General features: G+C 41.7%; 1 protein-coding gene across 3 annotated transcripts in view; it reads right to left on the bottom strand.

Annotated features, from left to right (window-relative positions):
* Positions 1-14,828, bottom strand: part of LOC148362181 (genetic suppressor element 1-like) — a 105,627-nt gene that overhangs the window by 46,682 nt on the left and 44,117 nt on the right. Inside the window, exon 1 of one of the 3 annotated variants that reach the window (XM_088339592.1) lies at positions 11,791-11,841. The exons of the other annotated variants lie outside the window; for them this stretch is intronic. The gene's annotated coding sequence lies outside the window, so the exon portion shown is untranslated. Of the gene's footprint in view, positions 1-11,790; positions 11,842-14,828 lie in introns of those variants that run through there. 3 annotated transcript variants of the gene reach the window in all.

Here is a 14,828-nt window from a genome sequence, read left to right on the forward strand (position 1 = left end):
GAAGTAAGAAGTGGACAGAACAATCTTCCTATTGGGAATAATCGTTTTTCGGAGAACATTACATCATATCCATAAATTATTCTTTCGGAAAGAGGGAAATTATAATTTAAGGGGTTGTAGTGAATTCATAATCCCAGAGGTGAGAACCACCAGGAAAAATTACGTATTTCCCGCACTATAAGGCGCACCTAAAAGCCTTTATTTTTTTCAAAAGCTGACCACGCGCCTTATAATACAGTGCGCCTTATATATGGATCAATATTAAGTCGCAAAGTCTTGCAACTAATGCAGCAGCCGCCGACTAGATTTCCCCCCGAACGCCAAGTAGTCCGCAGTGTATGCTGGGATTTATTTACCGGCGTTTCATTGGCTAACCAATGTGTCAATCATCATTTGAATCGATCACTATTGGCTAAAGTTATTCGGAGGTCAAGGGGCGGATCCTTTTTATCATTTACAGGCTGGCGTTGGCTTAAACTGTAAAACAAAGCCTGCAATTGGCCAAAAAAGATGTGTCAATCATCAGTTGAATCGATCACTATTGGCTAAAGTTATTCGGAGGTCAAGGGGCGGATCCTTTTTATCATTTACAGGCTGGCATTGGCTTAAACGGCAAAACAAAGCCTGCAATTGGCCGAAAAAGATGAATGTGTATAGCACGTGGTTGACGGCATACAGAAAGCATTTTGTTAACTTTACTGTATTTGTAAATATTTTATTCTCCTGGATTTACTACATTCACGGATATAAGAGGACATTGGCTGCACATTATTATGAACACAACGACTTCGGTGAGCTACTCAGGCTATATATTATCCCTGTATCTTGTTTCAGACTGAACTCGATGTTTCTGTGATAAGCGGTGCAGATAATGGATGGAATGGAGTGTCTATTTTTAAATTCAACTCAATTCCAAGTGTTTATTGTCATATGCACAGTAAATTTGCGAGCGAAAAAGAAAATAGTAACTAAGGAATGGTTGGCATTTCTTGAATCCCAAGACTTTAACCTTCCGAATGATGGAACGATGCATTTGAGTGACATCGTACGGACACCGCATCCGCACGTGTTCTCGACACGTATTTGCGTCTTTGCAAGCTTTGGGAATGTTAAGGGGGTAATAAGTTGGACTGAACTATCTGACTGTTTTGTCCACGTTCCCATTGTAGCGCCTTATAATCCAGTGCGCCTTATGTATGTCAAAAATAGGACCAAAAACTATTTTTTCGGAGTGCGCCCTATAACCCGGTGCGCCTTATAGTGCGGAAAATACGGTATGTGTGTGTCTGTATGTGGAGTCAAACTTTGAAATAATTCACAAGATGAGATGAAACAATGTCCAACTATTCATGTGTTCAAATTTAAATACAAAAAAATCATTACTGGCGAAATACAGGGATCAGGAGGTTGGGTTATGAGTGGTGCGGGAGATTGGGAATAGTGCGTCTAGTTAACTTTGTGTTATTGTTGCTATTCTCAGTGTTCATTTTACCTGTGAAAAGTGATGGGTCCCAGGGACTCGCATACTCAAAGATCTATGGGTCCCAACAGAGATCTATGGCTCCCCAAAATATAGTGTTATCGAGGTTGAAATTGTAAATCGGTGACAAATATATGATAAAAATCTATATATTCATTCTGTTTTAATCATCAAATTATTAATTCATTTTCTGCATCAAATTATTGTAGGTAATATACCGATTAAAGGGATAAACACAAACCTGTCTTTTTTTCATTTTCTCCTTTTATACTTCCTTTTTTTCTTAACTTCTTTATACAACATCATAATTCGTAATATAATGCATCAAAGCAAGTGAGCCGTTTGAGAGCCGGCTCTCTTGAATGAGTTGAGCCGAAAAAGCCGGTTCTCTAAAAAGGGACGGACTTATCACCACACAACTCGAGATCGGCGAGGAGACGAAAACTCGAACCGCGAGACCAAAACAACAATGGCGGATGTGCCTGACGAAAAGTTTGGTAAAAGTGCGGTAAATCTTGTCATCGGGTAATAATGACAATTTTGTGTCAAAAACGTTGCGTCCCGGGGACGCACGTTGATTTGACACTATGCGTCCCCAGCAAAAATGATGTGTCTAGGACGCAGGGACGCGGGCAAACCAGAACACTGAGAGAGATAATTTTGAGAGAGAGAGAGAGTGTCCTGTGTGTCTGCGAGCATTGTGTATTGATAAAGAGGTCATGGCTGGAGTGAACAAGAAAGGGGGTTGGGTTTTTAGTAGCAATGCAGGGGTCTGCTGGCTAATTCCAGCTGTAATTAACATGAGTGGGTCAGGGAGAGGGTTATAAGGGGTGGGGGTGGGGTTCGTCGGGGGGGTTTGGGACAAAGGCTTGCTATGCCCTATATGTGCGCTAAGTGCGCCCACTAATCAATAGGTTTTTGATTCAAGATGGGCCTAATTGGCCCCAGGGAAATTTGTGCTTGGATGTCACATAAAAAGATACACGCAATTACCTTGCATTAACAGCATCACACGAACATTCGACCGCTTGCGTGTCCCCGGCTTTCAAGAAACAGGAACACAAATAGACCTTTTCTTGCTATTACGGCACAGGCGCCAAACAGGCGGCCCGCGGGCCGGATCGGGCTCGCTAAGGAACTAATGAACACTGCTCTATTACTCTCCATTCATCCATCCATCCATTATCTGCACCGCTTATCTTCAGTAGGGTCGCGGGAGTGCAGGAGCCCATCCCAGCTATCTTCAGGCAGTGGGCAGGGGACACCCTGAACTGGTTGCCGGCCAGTCGCAGGGCACACGGGGACAGACAACTCACTTGCCCATTCACACCTAGGGACAATTTGGACCGGCCAATTTAATTGACAAGCATGTTTTTGGAATGTGGGAGGAAACTGGAGTGCCAGGAGGAAACCCACGCAAGCACGGGAAGAACATACAAACTCCGCACAGGAAGTCCGGTAGCTGGATTTGAACCCATGACCTCAGAACTGTGTCGCACATACGCTAACCACTGCGCCGCCGTGCTGCCCGCTCTCTCAAAATGATCACTATTACTCTCTATTCATACATCCATCCATTATCTGCCCCGCTTATCCTCAGTAGGGCTGCAAGAGTGCAGGAGCCCATCCCAGCTATCTTCAGGCAGTGGGCAGGGGACACCCTGAACTGGTTGCCGGCCAGTCGCAGGGCACACAGGGACAGACAACTCACTTGCCCATTTACACCTAGGGACAATTTGGACCGGCCAATTTACCTGACAAGCATGTTTTTGGAATGTGGGAGGAAACCGGAGTGCCCGGAGGAAACCCACGCAAGCACGGGGAGAACATACAAACTCCGCACAGGAAGTCCAGTAGCTGGATTTGAACCCAGGACCTCAGAACTGTGCCGCATATGCGCTAACCACTGCGCCGCCGTGCTGCCCGCTCTCTCAAAATGATCACTCTCTATTAATCTCTATTCATCCATCCATCCATTATCTGCCCCGCTTATTCTCAGTAGGGTCGCGGGGGCGCTGGAGCCCATCCCAGCTATCTTCGGGCAGTGGGCAGGGGACACTCAGAACTGGTTGCCAGCCAATCGCAGGGCACACAGGAACAGACAACTCGCTCATTCACACCTAGGGACAATTTGGACCGGCCAATTTACTTGACAAGCATGTTTTTGGAATGTGGGAGGAAACTGGAGTGCCAGGAGGAAACCCACGCAAGCACGGGAAGAACATACAAACTCCGCACAGGAAGTCCGGTAGCTGGAGTTGAACCCAGGACCTCAGAACTGTGCCGCATATGCGCTAACCACTGCGCCGCCGTGCTGCCCGCTCTCTCAAAATGATCACTCTCTATTAATCTCTATTCATCCATCCATCCATCCATTATCTGCCCCGCTTATTCTCAGTAGGGTCGCGGGGGCGCTGGAGCCCATCCCAGCTATCTTCGGGCAGTGGGCAGGGGACACCCAGAACTGGTTGCCAGCCAATCGCAGGGCACACAGGGACAGACAACTCACTTGCCCATTCACACCTAGGGACAATTTGGACCGGCCAATTTACTTGACAAGCATGTTTTTGGAATGTGGGAGGAAACTGGAGTGCCAGGAGGAAACCCACGCAAGCACGTGAAGAACATACAAACTCCGCACAGGAAGTCCGGTAGCTGGATTTGAACCCATGACCTCAGAACTGTGCCGCACATGCGCTAACCACTGCGCCGCCGTGCTGCCCGCTCTCTCAAAATGATCACTATTACTCTCTATTCATCCATCCATCCATTATCTGCCCCGCTTATCCTCAGTAGGGCTGCGGGAGTGCAGGAGCCCATCCCAGCTATCTTCAGGCAGTGGGCAGGGGACACCCTGAACTGGTTGCCGGCCAGTCGCAGGGCACACAGGGACAGACAACTCACTTGCCCATTCACACCTAGGGACAATTTGGAATGGCCAATTTACCTGACAAGCATGTTTTTGGAATGTGGGAGGAAACTGGAGTGCCCGGAGGAAACCCACGCAAGCACGGGGAGAACATACAAACTCCGCACAGGAAGTCCAGTAGCTGGATTTGAACCCATGACTCTCCATTCATCCATCCATCCATTATCTGCCCCGCTTATCCTCACTAAGGTCGCGGGGGTGCAGGAGCCCATCCCAGCTATCTTCAGGCAGTGGGCAGGGGCACAACTGGTTGCCAGCCAGTCACAGGGCACACAGGGACAGACAATTCGCTCGCTCATTCACACCTAGGGACAATTTTGCACTACTGGCAGTTCTTTATAGCTTGCCACTCCTTGCACATTTGCTCTCTGCACTATTGTACTTACAGCGTTATTGTTACAGTGTTAATGTTACTGTTTACCTGACTTGTTAACCTGACTGCCCATTTTGCACATCTGGTTAGCTACTCCTCTTGCACTATCGGCACTATGGTCAAATACTATACGTAGCCATAATACAATACAACTTTTACTTATATCTGTACATTCAAGGAAACTGTGCGGGTCAGATGTATCGACATTTCGTTCTGTATACACGTGTACTAGAATGACAATAAAGTAGATCTGAATCTGAATCTGAATTTGGACTGGCCAATTAACCTCTTATCTTAAAAGGATCTCCCTCTTTCTCTCCAAATTTTCCCACTATATATTTCTCAAAATTCTCTCTCTCTATCTGTCCCCAGTTACATTTATTCCCCCTGCCGGGTTCATGCAGCTTGTTCTTCTCATTCACTGTTTATATCTATTCATTCCGGAAAATTGGCTCATTTACCATCATTAAGTAGGTTTGCGGCAGTGGCTCAGGAGGTAGAGCGCTCGTCTTGGGATCAAGAGATCACAGTTCGAATCCCGGCTCCTTCTTGTTACATGTCGAAGTATCCTTGGGTAGGACACTGAACCCCTAATACCCCCAATAAGCAGGTTAGCGCCTTACATGGCTGCACGGCCGCTATTGGGAAATGTGAAGCACACTGTAAAGCGCTTTGGGAAGTCATTGACTTGAAAAGCGCTATAGAAATGCAGATCTTGTACTAATTGTGTCATTTCTCAAAATACTTGCAAAAAAGAAATCTAGTTATTGTCTCTGGCCGATGAAACCTAACTCCAAATTCAGTGCCAGTAATGATGGAGAGAACCAAAGCAATCACATAAAGAAATCTCACATTATTTTTTATATTTTATAAACAATGTCCAAGCAAAATTACATTTAATGGGATGAAATACATTTTACAAAGGGTTGGCAAAAAAAACCCATAGAAATATTTCAGATGAACTCCGTATAAAATGCGATTTCCCTTACAAAATACAAAATAATCTTACACCTTTTTTTTTCAAACGTGTTTATTTATGTAGTTTAACATGTTATATTGTACATGTGTTTCCTTATATCATATATATTGTGAATTAACATTTTGTTGTGAGATACTGAGTTGCTAGACATAATTGAGGTTTATTATAAAAAAAATCAAAAATGAAGTAGCTTGGACGTTCACCGTAGAAGGAAAAAATACATGCGAATATAATTAAGTAGAATAATGTATTTTCTTATTCAAACTATTAATTCATTTTCTCCTTTTACACTTCTTTTTTGTCTTAACTTCTTTATACAACATAATAATTCGTAATATAATGCATCAAAGCAAGTGAGCCGTTTGAGAGCAGGCTCTTTAATGAGTTGAGCCAAAAAAGCCGGTTCTCTAAAAAGAGATGGACTTCCTTTCACTACACAACTACCAAGGAATGATGCATGATGGGAAATCCCCAGGCAGCAGACGCATGCGCATAGTAGCATCGAACCGCTCGCTTCGTTTGCAACGAAAAAAAATGATACCGAGTTAGAGGCTACCGCGGCGAACTCCTTTGACTTGATTGATTTGCCGCTTTGAGATAGTCGGTGTATACCCGATGGTACCCATCATCGATAAATTTGCGTTTTTCCGTACAGATTTTCTTGTACCTCGTACACATGCATAATAAATGTACTTTGTTCGGCAAAAACGTGCAGGTTGTTGACAGGTATGTGATAATAGGGTTTTTTTGGACCAATTTTCTCCTCATCGACCTGTTTGGACCCGTTTATCTATGCATAATCTTCAATCATAATTTAAGATGGGACAATAAAACGTGTTTTTATCTATACTACAGTTTCTACATTGGTCTGCCAATCAAATAATAAACAAGATATCGGTTCATGTATTTTCAAATCTCACTGTGCTTCAACAGAAACATAGCACAAAGCACATCACTGACACATTTTTAAGCAAACATAGGATCCGAAATGAGCCATAAGAATAAATGAGCATGATCTTAAAGTACAAAGTTTATAGCTAGGTACTTAATTGTAAACCTATGAGAGGCCGTTTGAGAAGTAAATCAAACTTGCTTTAACATTTAACATCATACTCTTACACATGCATAACGATACTCTTATACAGACAATCATACCCAAGCAAAAACATTACTATACTGTTTTACACATACAGTAACTACACTCCCTATACTATAGTACTCTCATATCCACACATACAATTATACTCCCACAAACACTAAACGATTTTCGACATCAATTCAGATTCAGATCTACTTTATTGTCATTCTTGTACACGTGTATACAGAACGAAATGTCGATACATCTGACCCGCACAGTTTCCTTGAATGTACAGATGTTGTATTGAGTTGGAGTATTGAAGCACTAATAATATACTAAATAATATACTGAATAATTATAGCTATGTATAGTATTATACAGTAGTGCAAAGAGTGCAAGAGGAGCAGCTCACCAGATGTGCAAAATGGGCAGTCAGGTAAACAAGTCACTATACAATAACAATAACACTGGAGTACGATAGTGCAGAGGAGAACACATGTGCAAAGGAGGGGCTAGGTATAAGAGAACTGCTAGTAGTGCAAAAAAAAACAAAAACAAAAAAAAAACGAGTTTGCTCCCAATATGGAAGTACTGTGAGAGCGAGTAGTAAGTAGTATATGTGAGAGAATGTAGTAGAATGTGTGTGACAGCATATTAGTAATATTTTCAAGAGAGGGTATAGTAGGCAGGGTTGGGTAGGGTTACTTTAACTGGATTACTTTCAATTACTTTTGGATTACTCCAATAGCAAATATGCTAATAAAAGACAAAAGAAACTAAATATGAATAAAATGACAAAATTTTGTGCAGGCTTGGGGAGTAACTGAATACATGGAACGGCAAAAATGATGTTGGCACGCTGTTTGGATTTATTTTCATTTCGTTTCTGTCGCATTTGATGTTCGTTTTGCCGGAGATCCAAGAGATCAAAGCCAGGAGAGAAAGCTAACCACGTGTTGTGAGTCATCATTTTATTCCTATTTAGTTTCTTTTGTCTTTTATTAGCATATTTGGTATTGGAGTAATCCAAAAGTAATTGAAAGTAATCCAGTTAAAGTAACCCTACCCAACCCTGATAGTAGGGTATGTATGAGAGTACAGGAGTTGGTGTGAGAGATTATAGTATATGTGTGATTGTATAGTACAGGGGTGGCGAACAAGTTTGACACAAAGAGCCGAAATCTTTAACTGTGAGAGTCAAAGAGCCACACCACGCGCTGACCGGCATTAGACGTAACCTACGCAGATGATTGGCAGTCAGTTATGTGTCCGAAGCAGCATAAAAACAACAAATCTGCCAAATTAATTTCAAAATATTATTTATTATTTGTTATTACCTCTGATGGATTCAAGTGTGTTTTAAGAGGGAAAAAAAACTCAACATGAAACGAGGCCAAGAGCCACAGTATATAGAAAATATGATGAGGCAAAGAGCCGCATTCTTATTGGCCAAGAGCCGTATGCGGCTCTAGAGCCGCGTCTTCGCCACCCCCGGTATAGTAGTATGTGTGTACCAGTGTGACAGTACAGTTATCCCTCTGTTCTAAGGGTTGAATGGGGTCAGAACCCCCTCGAAACGTGAAAATCTGCAAAGACACAGTCACTCACATCCACCCACCACAGACACATACAATGTGCCCCTGTGATAGCATTTCCTGTCTGCTGTCTGCTGCGGAACCCAATGCACGATACGTCGATATCAATGATAGTAAAGAGATTTCAATTCTATTATCTGCGAAGCGCTAAACCAGCGATAACCAAATCTTGATGTCGCAAAGGATTACTGTTTAGCAACATTTGTAAGAGAGAGTAGTGTGTATGAGTATAGTACTATTAGTGAGAACGTGTAGTAGTGTGTTTATGAGTTTAGTGGTATGTGTGAGAGAGTAATGTGTACATGAGAGTATAGTACTGTGTGTGATAGTTTATCGTTTTTTGTGTGTGTGTGTGTATGTGAGAGAGAGAGAGAGAGAGAGAGAGAGAGAGAGAGAGAGAGAGAGAGAGAGATAGAGAGAGAGAGAGAGCAAGAGAGAGGGTATAGCATACATTTATTATGCATTTTAAGACGTGTACAACATACAAGAAAATCTGTACGGAAAAACTCAAATTTGTCAATGATGGGTACCATCTGGTATACACCGACTATCACGAAACGGCAAATCAATCAAGTCTAACAAGTTCGCCGCGATAGCCTCTATCTCTGTATCGGTTTTTTTTCTTTTGCAAACGAAGCGAGCGGTTTGATACTACTGTGCGCATGCGTCTGCCGCCTCAGATTTCATGTGGTAGTTATGTAGTGAAAGGAAGTCCGTCTCTTTTTAGAGAACCGGCTTTTTCGGCTCAACTCATTACAGAGAGCCGGGTCTCAAACGGCTCACTTGCTTTGATGCATTATATTACGAATCATTATTGTTGTATAAGGAAGTTAAGAAAAGTATAAAAGGAGAAAATGAAAAAGGACAGGTTTGATTATCCATTTATACAGTATATTACCAACAATAATTGAATGCAGAAAATGATTAGATAATTTGAATAGGAAAATGTCTTATTCTACTTAATTATATTTGCATGTATTTTTTCCTTCTCAAGCAAACGTCCAAGCGACTTAATTTTAGAACTTTTTTTATGATAAACCTCATTCATGTCGAGCAACTCAGGATCTCACAACAAAATATTAATTAACAATATGTATGATATAAGGAAACACATGTACAATATAACATGTTGAACTACATAAATAAACACGTTTAAAAAAAAATATGGTGTAAGATTATTTTGTATTTTATAAGGGAAAATACAACATTTTGTAAGGGCATGAAGCCCTGGAGGTTGATAAGTATATGTTTGAGAGAGTATAGCAGTGAGAATAAGAGTATAGGTGTGTAGGAGTATAGTAGTGTTTGTGCCAGCAGGGTTGGGTAGGGTTACTTTAACTGGATTACTTTCAATGACTTTTGGATTACTCCAATACCAAATATGCTGATAAAAGACAAAAGAAACTAAATATGAATAAAATGACAAAATTTTGTGCAGGCTTGGGGAGTAACGGAATACATGGAACGGCAAAAATGATGTTGGCAAGCTGTTTGGATTTATTTTCATTTTGTTTCTGTCGCATTTTATGTTAGTTTTGCCGGAGATCAAAGCCAGGAGAGACAGCTTACCACGTGTTGTGAGTCATCATTTTATTCATATTTAGTTTCTTTTGTCTTTTATTAGCATATTTGGTATTGGAGTCATCCAAAAGTAATCGAAAGTACCGTATTTTCCGCGCTATAAGGCGCACCTAAAAGCCTTTATTTTTTTCAAAAGCTGACCATGCGCCTTATAATACAGTGCGCCTTATATATGGATCCAACTAACTTGCAGCCGCCGACTAGATTTTCCCCCGAACGCCAAGTAGTACGCGGTGTATGCTGGGATTTATTTACCGGCGTTTCATTGGCTAACCAATGTGTCAATCATCATTTGAATCGATCACTATTGGCTTAAGTTATTCGGAGGTCAAGGGGCGGATCGTTTTTATCATTTACAGGCTGGCATTGGCTTAAACAGCAAAACAAAGGCTGCAATTGGCCGAAAAAGATGTTTCAATCATCAGTTGAATCGATCACTATTGGCTAAAGTTATTCGGAGGTCAAGAGGCGGATCCTTTTTATCATTTACAGGCTGGCATTGGCTTAAACGGCAAAACAAAGCCTGCAATTGGCCGAAAAAGATGAATGTGTATAGCATGTGGTTGACGGCATACAGAAAGCATTTTTTTAACTATACTGTATTTGTAAATATTTTATTCTCCTGGATTTACTACACTCATGGATATAAGAGGACATTGGCTGCACATTATTATGAACACAACGACTTCGGTGAGCTACTCCGGCTATATATTATCCCTGTATCTTGTTTCAGACTGAACTCGATGTTTCTGTGATAAGCGGTGCAGATAATGGATGGAATGGAGTGTCTATTTTTAAATTAAACTCAATTCCAAGTGTTTATTGTCATATGCACAGTAAAGTTGCGAGCGAAAAAGAAAATAGATACTAAGGAATGTGTGGCATTTCTTGAATCCCAAGACTTTAACCTTCCGAATGATGGAACGATGCATTTGAGGGACATCGTACGGACACCGCATCCGCACGTGTTCTCGACACGTATTTGCGTCTTTGCAAGCTTTCAGAATGTTAAGGAGGTAATAAGTTGGACTGAACTATCTGACTGTTTTGTCGACGTTCCCATTGTAGCGCCTTATAATCCGGTGCGTCTTATGTATGTCAAAAATAGGACCAAAAACGATTTTTTCGGGGTGCGCCCTATAACCCGGTGCGCCTTATAGTGCGGAAAATACGGTAATCCAGTTAAAGTAACCCTACCCAACCCTGTGTGCCAGTATGATTAACTTCTCAAACGGCCTCTCATATGAACCTGCCACTAAAAACCCCACCATGTGTACACAAGCATACACACAAAGAATTCATAACCAGAGACGACCCAAAAAATAATTTTACTTCCAAATTGTGTGCACTCATTGTAGAGAGCGGACACGTGCAAAGCTAGAAAAGGAGTCACGATTTAAAAATAAAAAAAATGAACAATTAAAGATCTTGATGGGGCTCTGCTGACGGTTATATGCAAAGACAGTCCTCACCCACTCTCTCCTCATTCTCTCCCCCATTCGTCCCCCCTCTTCTCCCCCTTCTTTGACTCATTTATCTCCGCAAGCCGTTAACTCGTTTCACTCAAAACAGACAACAACAAACGTCGCTTGGCGTTTTCTTTTCTTTTTGCTCGCCGAAATCTTGCAAGAATATCTCCTTCGCGCTCCTGCACCGTGCACATGAAAACGCGCGCACATAAACGCTCCCTCGCAAAACACAATCTACTGTAAACGCATATTCGGTAGTAAGATGCGCGCGTGTGCATAATTCAAAAGGCGGTAACGTTAACTCACCCTCCTGCTGACTTTTCTGCTTGCTTTTTTTGTCGATGTTCTCCTCTCTCCTTCGCTCAGCTTTGCAGCTGCCGCTTGGTCACGTGACCTCTCAACTCCCCTCTCCATCCCCTCCCTCCTATTATTCCTCCCACTCTATCTATTATCTCCCCTTGTCGGCTCTTGTCGGCTTTCCAGTTTTCCATCTCAAAGTGTACTCATGTCATCCTTTCTTCCTTTTGGCGGTGGTACGTGAGTGTATTAACCGGCCGTTCTTTCATCACACTGTCACGTCACTCCTCATTTCGGGGGGAGACAGGGATGGCAGGGGAGAAGGGTTAAGATTTGGTGCTTGGCATTGAACTATCACCAGTGTTGGTTACAGGGTTGGGTAGGGTTACTTTAACTTGATTACTTTCAATTACTTTTGGATTACTCCAATACCAAATATGCTAATAAAAGACAAAAGAAACTCACCTCATCTCATTAGCTGCACCGCTTATCCTCAGGGTCGCAGGGGTAATGGAGCCCATCCCAGCAATCATCAGGCAGTGGGCAGGGGACACTCTGAACTGGTTGCCAGCCAATCGCAGGGCACATAGGGACAGACAACTTGCTCGCTCATCCACACCTAGGGACAATTTGGACCGGCCAATTCACCTGAAATGCATGTTTTTGGAATGTGGGAGGAAACCGGAGTGCCCGGAGGAAACCCACGCAAGCACGGGGAGAACATACAAACTCCGCACAGGAAGTCCGGTAGCTGGACTTGAACCCACACAGGAGGTTCCCAAGACCTTAGAACTGTGCCGCACACGCGCTAACCGCTGCGCCGCCGTGACGAAAGAAACTAAATATGAATAAAATGACTCCATTTTGTGCAGGCTTGGGGAGTAACGGAAGACATGGAACGGCAAAAATGATGTTGGCAAGCTGTTTGGATTGATTTTCATTTTGTTTCTGTCGCATTTTATATTAGTTTTGCCGGAGATCAAAGAGATCAAAGCCAGGAGAGCAAGCTTACCACGTGTTGTGAGTCATCATTTTATTCATATTGAGTTTCTTTTGTCTTTTATTAGCATATTTGGTATTGGAGTAATCCAAAAGTAATTGAAAGTCATTAAGTTAAAGTAACCCTACCCAACCCTGGTTGGTTACTGAAAAAAGTAATGTTACAGTTGCTGGTTACTTCATTTAAAATGTAACCATACCTGTCAACCTCCAGGGCTCCATGCCCTTACAAACTGTCGTATATTTCCTCACAAAATACAAAATAATCTTACACCATATTTTTATTTATTTATGTAGTTTAACATGATATATTGTACACGTGTTTCGTTATATCATACATATTGTTGATTAACATTTTGTTGTGAGACACTGAGTTGCTCGACATGAATGAGGTTTATTGTAAAAAAAAGTTCAAAAATTGAACAGCTTGGACGTTCACTGTATAAGGAAAAAAATACATGCAATATTACATTTTCTTATTCAAATTATTAATTCATTCTGCATTAAATTATGGTTGGTAATATACTGATACTAAAGGGATAACCACAAACCTGTCTTTTTTTATTTTCTCCTTTTATACTTCCTTTTTTTCTTAACTTCTTTATACAAAATAATAATTCGTAATATAATGCATCAAAGCAAGTGAGCCGATGAGAGCCGGCTCTCTTTAATGAGTTTAGCCGAAAAAGCCGGTTCCTTTAAAAAGAGACGGACTTCCTTTCACTACACAACTACCATGGAATAATGCATGATGGGAGATCCCCAGGCGGCAGATGCAGGCGCACAGTAGCATCAAACCGCTCGCTTCGTTTGCAACGGAAAAAAAAACATACAGAGATAGAGGCTACCGCGGCGAACTTGTTTGACTCGATTGATTTGCCGTTTGGTGATAGTCGGTGTATCCGGATGGTACCCGTAGTTAACAAATTTGTGTTTTTCCGTACAGATTTTCTCGTACGTCTTACACGTCTTAAAATGCATAATAAACGTAGTTTGTAAGGCAAAAACGTACAGGTTGAAAGGTATGTGTAACTCAGTTACCTCCAAGATTACTGACACCCTAAAGTAGCACGTTACTCTAAACGTAAATATCTAGTTACAAACTACTCTATACACTCACATTGAAGCCCCCAAAACTACTACTTATTAAATCCCCTAATAATAAAAGAAATATAAGAAAACATGTACACTAAACTGTGAAAGCAGGGAACCCTAAAAATATTCATTTGCTTGTGCAATCTTAGCCAAGACACTCATATCAATTTTGTCCCTGGGTTTAAAAGCACTCCAAGATCTCCTCCATTTATGGGTACTGTCCCAGACGTTTTTCTTTTCCTCCAGTCATGGTGTATTGCAAAAATAATTTTACAGATAAAAAAAAAATCAGCACTCTTTTACTGAAAATTCTGGTAGCACACAACCAAACTCAACTCAGATAAACTGACCCCCTCAGTTCGGTCTTTTATTTTCAAGTTGTAAACATGTGAATATGGCTAGGATGCGAGTATATATCAGAATAACAGTAGCTCCTACGCTAGATCGAGAGCGTATAAGAAACGGTTGAAGAACAGAACATTGTGATCCGTGTAAAGCAGGGGTAGGGAACCTATGGTTCGGGAGCCATAGATGGCTCTTTTCATGAGAACGAATGGCTCCGAAATAAAATGTAACTATTGCACGTCTCTCTGTGGCGTTCCAAAGTCAAGTGATTTTATCCCGATTTTGGTTCATATAAAGACGAAGCAACTGAATGAAGAAGTTTGATAAGAAAGCATTCAAACTGATAAATAAAAACGCTGGCAAAGGACTTTGATTGGGTGAGCAGTACAGGTGGGCGGATCCCTGCACACAGTGCAAGGCACTTCCTTCTCTCTCTCTCGCTCAGTGCAGTCTACACAGAAAGATAATACGACGATATGCTTATCGTTTGCAGTCATTTGTGACATTTTTACAAAAGAACTTTGCATGCACATTGTTTTGAAACCGTTATTAAGGACAAAAGTTGCCTCAACACTCTTAACTGAAGGTGGAAGACAAATTGTAAATGG

This window comes from Urocampus carinirostris, chromosome 7 (genome assembly GCF_059441175.1).
Source record: "Urocampus carinirostris isolate Australia breed hairy pipefish chromosome 7, RoL_Ucar_1.0, whole genome shotgun sequence".
NCBI lineage: Eukaryota > Metazoa > Chordata > Actinopteri > Syngnathiformes > Syngnathidae > Urocampus > Urocampus carinirostris.